Source organism: Chrysochloris asiatica, unplaced genomic scaffold, assembly GCF_000296735.1.
Source record: "Chrysochloris asiatica unplaced genomic scaffold, ChrAsi1.0 scaffold00061, whole genome shotgun sequence".
Lineage (NCBI taxonomy): Eukaryota > Metazoa > Chordata > Mammalia > Afrosoricida > Chrysochloridae > Chrysochloris > Chrysochloris asiatica.
Window position 1 is genome coordinate 17,210,021 of NW_006408579.1, and position 8,078 is coordinate 17,218,098.

At 37.8% G+C, this 8,078-nt stretch overlaps 1 pseudogene; it reads left to right on the forward strand.

Annotated features, from left to right (window-relative positions):
* The first annotated feature begins 1,939 nt into the window (after positions 1 to 1,939).
* Positions 1,940 to 2,945, forward strand: LOC102820523 (annotated as a pseudogene).
* Positions 2,946 to 8,078: the final 5,133 nt, after the last annotated feature.

Genomic DNA, 8,078 nt, shown 5'->3' on the forward strand with positions numbered 1-8,078 from the left:
AGTTTTGTTTTACATTTAATCCCACTTTATCTGGGACCTTCTAATGTGATCCCTTTCAGAACAGTTCGTGGAGGTAGCTGGGCACCATCTAGTTCTTCTCTTCTCAGAGTCATGGAGACTGATGTTCACATGTTCCATTTGTCCATTGGGCTAATTGATTCCAAGCATCTTCAATGATCATCACTCTTCTTTCTACTATATATGGCAAACCAATAGTTGCACATTAGATGGCTGCTCATGAACTTTTACTATCCCAGATACTATTCACCCAAGTAGGATGTAGAACATTGTCTTTGTGGACTATATTATGCCAATTGACCATGGTGTCCCCTGAGACTATGAGTCCTGAGCCCCAGATGCAGCAACAAATTGCCTTAAGGTGTTTGATAATACCTACGAAGTTTTCATTTTTGTCTACAGTATGCTCTACTAAATTCATAGTTACTTCAGACATATCACAGTAGACTTCAGACATATCATAATGAGGAATCTTAAAAAAGTTCATGGAAAAATTATAACTGAATGAAACGAAGTTTTCCACAAACTTTTTGAAGTGCTTGAGAATCTTACTGGAGACTTAGCTCTCACAGTTGTATAATTTAGGAGTTAGACTAAGCTATCCCCAGAGCCCTTGTCTTCCTTAACATTCTGTTCCTCTATAGCTCTTTTAACAGAGCAGTCCCATCTCATTATCAGCCATTATACACTGGGACATAAACTTATTTATCTGTCTATTCATTTTTCAATGTATTCAACATCCAGTACTGGTAAGCTACTATGGGACATTAATAAATCTAAGAGAGTCCCACTCATAAGAAGTTTTTTGAACTAGTTAGAAGACAATGAATGCCACAAGCTATGCAAGTAATGACAATAGAAGATAATAAGGTATAGCATAAAAATGGAGTTGCAGTTGTTAAAGGATTTCAAAGTAAAGAATTTTCTATGGGTTCAGATGATTAAGAAAGTCCTTATGGAGAAGTTAGAATATGAGCTTGGATTGTTTTAAAGAATAGTCACTTTCATTGCCCTGTAGAATACTGGATTCAGTATCTCTCTAAAACAGCAATTTTTAGACTTTAGAGAGCAAAATAATCACCTCAGTTACCAGAAAAAAAAAAGTAAATCCCTTAGACTCAGTCCTAGAAGATCTCATTATAGTTCTGGGATAAAGCCCAGAAATGTACATTTTTTGATGAGCATCCTGGGTGATTGACTTTTACATAGGAGACTTTTCATACTTTTAGAAATATTTTTCTGGACATTCGGTAAGCTGTTAAATATGAAGGACTTAAAAACTATTTGCTGAAAAATTCTATTATCTTTTAATCCCATTTTTCCATGAACTTTTTAAAGTTCCCTCATACTCTTCCTGCGTTGGGATTTACGCTAGTTCTGGCTGAGTCTTATTGAACCCTGGGTTTTGTGTGACTATGAGAAACTCCATTGTTTGGGGAGCAATTACTTCAGTGATTTTCTCTCTTTTTTATAAACTCTAATACCCCCAAGCTAAGAAGAATAACCTGAGAACTGTTTCTGAAGACCATTGAGCTTTTTCAGAGCCCAGAGAAGAACCTTGTGATCACTATAGCTATTGTGTGTATGAAAGCTAAGCGACTAAATCTTTTAAAAGAATCAGGCACCAACCATTTCCATTGACATTAGTTCTTTGGTTGCCAGCTCCTTGGTTTTGCAAAGCTGTCTGGGGTCAACATTGTGGGACCAAAAAAAAAGTCTCAGTGAGAGAGGATGGGCATCTCCCATCTCCATCCCAAAACATGTCGCTGATGAACTGAACACATCACAAAATACTCCAGAGACAGAAGATAGATTCTACCTGTGGGTAAATGAACCTCTGAAGAGAATTTTGGAATCGTTATCAGAACCATTAGATGGAATACCTGAAAATCATGTGGCTGAGGTGTCACAAGATCCTGTCATGCCTCCAATCCAGAGGAGAAAAATTGACCCACTCCCCCAAAAAGCAGAGACATCATAGGACCGTAAGGATAAAGATAAATAGGAAGGCCAAGAGAAAGGAGAAAATGGAGGTCCACTGCCTTTGCATTTTGCCATCACCTGGAGCTCTGGTAGTGTAGTGGTTACGAATCGGGCTGCGAACCTTAAGGTCAGCAGTTCGAAACTACCAGCCGCTCCTCGGGAGAAAGATGAGGCTTTCTACTCCCGTAAAGATTTACACCCTCGGAAACCCTGTACAGGGTCGCTATGGGTCGGAACCGACTCGATGGCACTTAACAACAACAACAACATGGTACCACCACAAAGTGAAGGAGATGAAGCAATAGATAAGAAGCCAACCCTATTCAGTGTCCAGGAATGTGATCCTGACCTTCTAATGAAGTAGGGATGAGACATAAGGAGTTGTAAAAGTCAAGCCTTGACTCTTCCATAGGAAAAAATAATGGCATATTGCTCTTCACCTGGAGAGGGAAGAGATGGGTTGAGTTTGAGAAACAGACTGAGACTTTTGGATGTAGATAAAGCATGAATAAACTATCTTAGAGACCCATGTCCTTTCTATATAACTTTGAGGTAACTTTGAGGGCTTTTGACTTCTTTTTCTATTTGCAGGATAAATTGAGGGCTTTTGACTTCTTTTTCTATTTGCAGGATAAATTGAAGAGCCAGGGGGATGAGGTTCCTGTGTGATGCATCCGGAATGTCAGAACCAGCCCTGTGAGCTCTCAGTGTTCCGGGAGCCTGGGCTCCCTTCTCCTACAGTGATATCATTGGAATCACCACCACTCTGCTTTGGTTGTTTCCTGAGCTGTATCTACCAGACCTTCTCGAGGTCTCAGATGTGGGAACATCCTAGAAGAAAGGGCAGCAAGCAGGCTGAGGCAGGAGGTGATGCTGAGTTTATGAGACTTGGCCAGCTGAGAGGTCTGGCCAAAACCAAAATGCAGCCACACCAAAGCCTGTAGAAGTTGGAGTCGGTAGAGGTTTCTCTTGTGTTTTCTCTATATGTCATTGTTCCTGTTAGTTGAGTTTTTGTTAGAGAGATAGAGAACTGCTTTTATACTGAAATCTTCAACCTGATAGGAAGTATAATGAAAATAACGTGCGATTTTTAGTTCAGTATCTAGTGGTGAAGTAAGTTCCTATCTCCTTGTTGTTGTTGTTGTCAGGTGCCATCAAGTCGGAACCGACTCATAGCGACCCCATGTACAGCAGAACGAAACAATGTCTGATCCTGGTCCAACTTCACTACCACTGCCACACTTGACGCCATCAATGATGCCACCTGGCCGATCCCTCTCATTGGGGGTCTTCCTCTTTTTCTCTGACCCTCCACCTTACCCAGCATGACATCCTTCTCCAGCGACTGTTCCCTCCGGACAATATGTCCAAAGTATGAGAGACGAAGCTTAGCCATCCTGGCCTCCAAGGAACACACTGGCTGCACCTCTTCCAAAACAGATCTATTGGTTCTTTTGACAGTCCTTGGCACTTTTAGTATTCTCCTCCAACACCACAACTCAAAGGCATTAATTCTTCTACAATCCTCCTTATTCACTGTCCAGCTTTCGCATCCATATGAGTTCTACGAAGAAAAACGTGGCATCAGGATTGGAGGAAGACTCATTAACAACCTGAGATATGCAGATGATACAACCTTGCTTGCTGAGAGTGAAGAAGACTTGAAACATTTACTGATGAAGATCAAAGACCACAGCCTTTGGTATGGATTACATCTCAATGTAAAGAAAACAAAACTCCTCCTTCTTGTTAGGGAAGTGGAATTTGCTTGCGAGCAGTGGCACCCCAGCTTTCCTGTATATCTTACTCTTATATTAAGCAGTCTTTATTATTATTATTATTATTATTATTAATTGACTTCTCTGAGAAAGGAAGCCATATTCTTGAAGAGGAAATGGTGTAGTATTTCCTGGTATTGATAACCAAGTGAACGCTTCTCATACCAAGCTCTTTTTATTGTCTTTTACCTTTGACTAGATTCATTTTGCTTTCTACTTCTTCAGCACTTTGATGGAATTTTGCCACTTTCTAGCTGATTTTGATAAGCCCCAGGGTGTGGTGGCTGTGACTGTTCTTGGACAGAACATCATTACTGTCTCCTCCATCTTTGACTAATGTTTGATTTTCTTTTTTGTTCCTTTTACCGAGATTACTGGCTTTTTCCTCTGAACTGTGGCTCTGGTGGTCTGCAGCTATCTTTATTGAAAATATTTCACACAAGGAAATTTTTCTTCCTGTTATTCGTTAGGCAAACTCTTACAGAATCCTGAGTTCTAAAACCCTAAAGAAAATGACTACTCTAAAATGTCTACATCTTTTCATTTTCCATTTGTTGTCCCACTGTGCTAGATTAAGGCTCTTCTCCAGATCTAAAATAAGTGTTTAAATTAATCTTATACCTACCCACCCTTGAGGGAGTGTTTTTACGAGCAGAGTTTGGGAGTTATCCTGTAGTTTTAATCACCTGTCATTTTTGCCTACTTAGTTTAGCTTCACAGTTCATGTTGTTTGTTGTTGTTAGGTGCCATCGAGTTGGTACCGACTTATAGCAACCCAATACACAACAGAATGAAACACTGCCCAGTCCTGGCACACTTGAGTCCATTGATGCTGCCACTTGGCCAATCCATCTCACTGGGAGTCTTCCTCTTTTTCTCTGACCCTCCACCTTACCAAACATGATAACCTTCTCCAGCGACTGGTCCCTCCTGACAATATGTCCAAAGTATGAGAGACGAAGTTTGGCCATCCTGGCCTCCAAGGAGCACTCTGGCTGCACTTCTTCCAACATAGATCTGTTGGTTCTTTTGGCAGCCCGTAGCACTTTCAATATAGGACCATTAAATAAAACTACATATATATATATATATAAACAAGTATGCAGTATTTCTACATATGAAGTAAATTGTTTGCTTTGTTATCTTTCTTCCTCAGCACTGACCCTGGTAATTATTACACTAAAATTGGAGAATGTGACCAATATGTTTGTTTTGTTCAGTCTGGGTCTGGAACAGGATTTTATACCTTTGTAAGAATGTAATTTTTTAGGGAATGGAAGGCATTACAAGAGTGGTATCAAAGACCCTCAATATTACCTCGGAGATACTAGGTAAAAATTACCCTTGTGATTTGGTGAGATTCTCTAATTAGAATAAAAATATTTTGAGACTATCATATTCAGTGTGTGGATTCAAATAAAACATTTTTTTAATGTCAATCATGCTTTTAAACCTTCAGTTAGCTAAAAAGTATTTGATAGTCTTGTTTTCACTCTCTTCCAGAAAGGATACTAATGAATGTATATCTAGTTTTAATTGAGTTCATTGACTACTATAAATGAGTTATTGACTATTATAAATGGGAAAAATGTATTATATAAAGTTATCAATTATATAAATGATACCTGTATTTATGTAGATATGTTCTCAATTTAATACAAGAAAGGTACCCAGGCCATGCGTAATGTAGGGAAAAGTCCTGAGTCATAGAATTTGTTAGTGAAACTTCAAAGGAAGGTAGATGTTGTGTTTCTATTGTGCTATATCGTTATTATTGTTTCTCATCATATGACATTTTCTGATGAACTGTTGTGTTATAGACAAACTGTTAGTTGGAGTCTACTTAGCCATAGCCCTGGCCCCATTTACTGTAAATTTAGAGTTCATGTTTCAGATAAGGAAAGACCTATGCAAGCACTTGGTTTTGAAATTGGTTTGCTCAAACATCTTAGTCTCTCACACACAAACTGAAGAAAGTGTCATCTCTCCTCTAATGTCTTGGTAAATAATAAATTATATGCTCTTCAGTTTCAAAGTTTTTGTTACTATCTTTATGGCTTGCAGTTTTAAACATAGTTTGACTTAATAAAGATGCTTTTGAAAAGTATTTAAAAATATATAGTACAGTGGTATTAAAGTAAAAACAAATTAAAAATAAAATCTAACACTATTGATGAGAGGTGAAACTTATCCTGTAATAAAAAAACAGAGAAAATCTGTTGTCACCAGATCAATTCCAACTCATAGAAACACTATTAGACATAGTCAAACTCCCCCAGAGACTTTCCAAGGCACTTAACAACAACACCACCAACAACAAAATCTCTATCTTGGTGGCACTGTAGGATAGGTACTAAACTGGCAGTTTAAACCCACTAGCTACTCCATGGGAGAAAGATAAGATTTTCTGCTCCAATAAAGATTTTCAGCCTTGGAAACCCTATACAATCATTTCAATCGCAAGTGTTTGTGATTTTTATTTTTCACTCTATGGAATCAGACTGCCACGTCTTTCTTCTGCAGAGTAACTTGTAGGTTTGAACCAATGACCACTTCATTAGCAACTAATCACGTAACCACTGTATTACCAGGGCTTTGAGATAGAGCTTAGAAGTCTCCTTTATTTCTTCTTAAAATGCGTCACTTCTGAATGTGCTGTAAGCAGAAATAATTGGCAGGTAGTATAAAAATTATCTAAAATATGTAACGCATTCAGTTCCTTTTCCTGTAGAACCTCAAATAACTACATTAGCTTACTTGTCTGAGGCGGACAGGTAGATAGATGTTGGTACTCACTACTGTAGGTTGATTGAGCTAAGGCATTAAGTATTTCCAATGATTTTTTTTAAAGATCAATAGTGAGATCAGATAGAGAGTTATAAGTGCTTAAAAATGTTTATCCACTCATCTATGGTTTTATTGTACTTGTGATTGTCATGCTTCTTGTTACATTTCATACTGAAATGCTTCCTACTGACCATTTTGTTTCTGTGAACTTGTCCTCACATTACTATCTAAATATAAACTAATGTCATCGTTACTTACCTGGAAATTTTTAACATGAAAAAATCCTGGCTATTGTAAAATTATACAAAGCACTAATAGAAAAAGTTTATTAATTAACTGGATTTTGACAGAAGAGGTAGGCATGGGCTGGTCCTGCCTTCTTATTTATCAGAAAAGTCTGAGACAGAGAAATTGGGTACTATTCCAAAGATGACATAACTTTTTAGTGACAAAGCTAAAGCAAACAATTTACATAGGATTAAATATTGTGTTTTATGCACATCATCTATAATCTTCAAATAACTAAACTTGCAGAGCTCACAGGGCTGGTTTTGTTTCACTTCACAGATGAGTTAAGTCAAGTTCAGAAAGGTCCCAGGACTGGCAAGTGACTGATAAAAACAGAATTCAGACCCAGGTCTGTCAGATTCTGAAACACATGTTCATTACATTCTACCTCTCAGTTTTATAATACTAGAAAATCTCTTTGTTGCTAATTCTCTAACATTAAGAACAGGAAAACGTAGTTAAATTTATAAACCTGAAAGACGAAGTAAATTAAGAAGATCTTTTTTTAAATCTGGGCAGTGAATAATAAAAATAGTTAGCCTAAAACACCAATGTCATTACTTTTTGTTTCAAAAAGAACCAAATTCTTTTTAGAGGGATTATGTGAAACAAATAGATTTAGTATAGATATATATATTTCTAATTTGAGTTTGTCTAGAGTCCTGGTGTGGGGTTGTGGGTTAATGCGCCAGACTGCAAAACTGTTTAAACTGCGAGGTCAGCAGTTCAAGCTCACCAGTCACTCCTCGGAAACCCTATACAGGGTCGCTATGGGCCCCAACCAACTTGATGGCACTTAACAACAACAACCAAGACAATTTATGCCCCACAGTTTGTGAAACTCAAAACTCCTTGACATTGGTTGTTGTGTTTGTTCCATCTCATAGTGAGTGATCTTGCGTAGGGTTTTTGAAGTTGTAAATTTTTATGGGAGCAGACTTGCATCTTCTTGCTCCTGCAGAATGGTGAACTCTCTAACAGCCAACTTTGTAGATTCACAGGTCAGTGCTTATTCTGCAGATCCACTGCACTCTTGTGATGGTTACAACCTGTGAAATCACTAATTCTTCCAGGTGAAATTTCTGTAATGGGCAGTGATTAATAAAATAGTTAACCTAAGTATGAGTTATAAAAGAAGATTGCATGTAATGTAAACAAAATTTTAACCATTGCATCTAATTAATCAGAGACAATTCCTTAACTGAAAAGTGATCAAGAATAAAG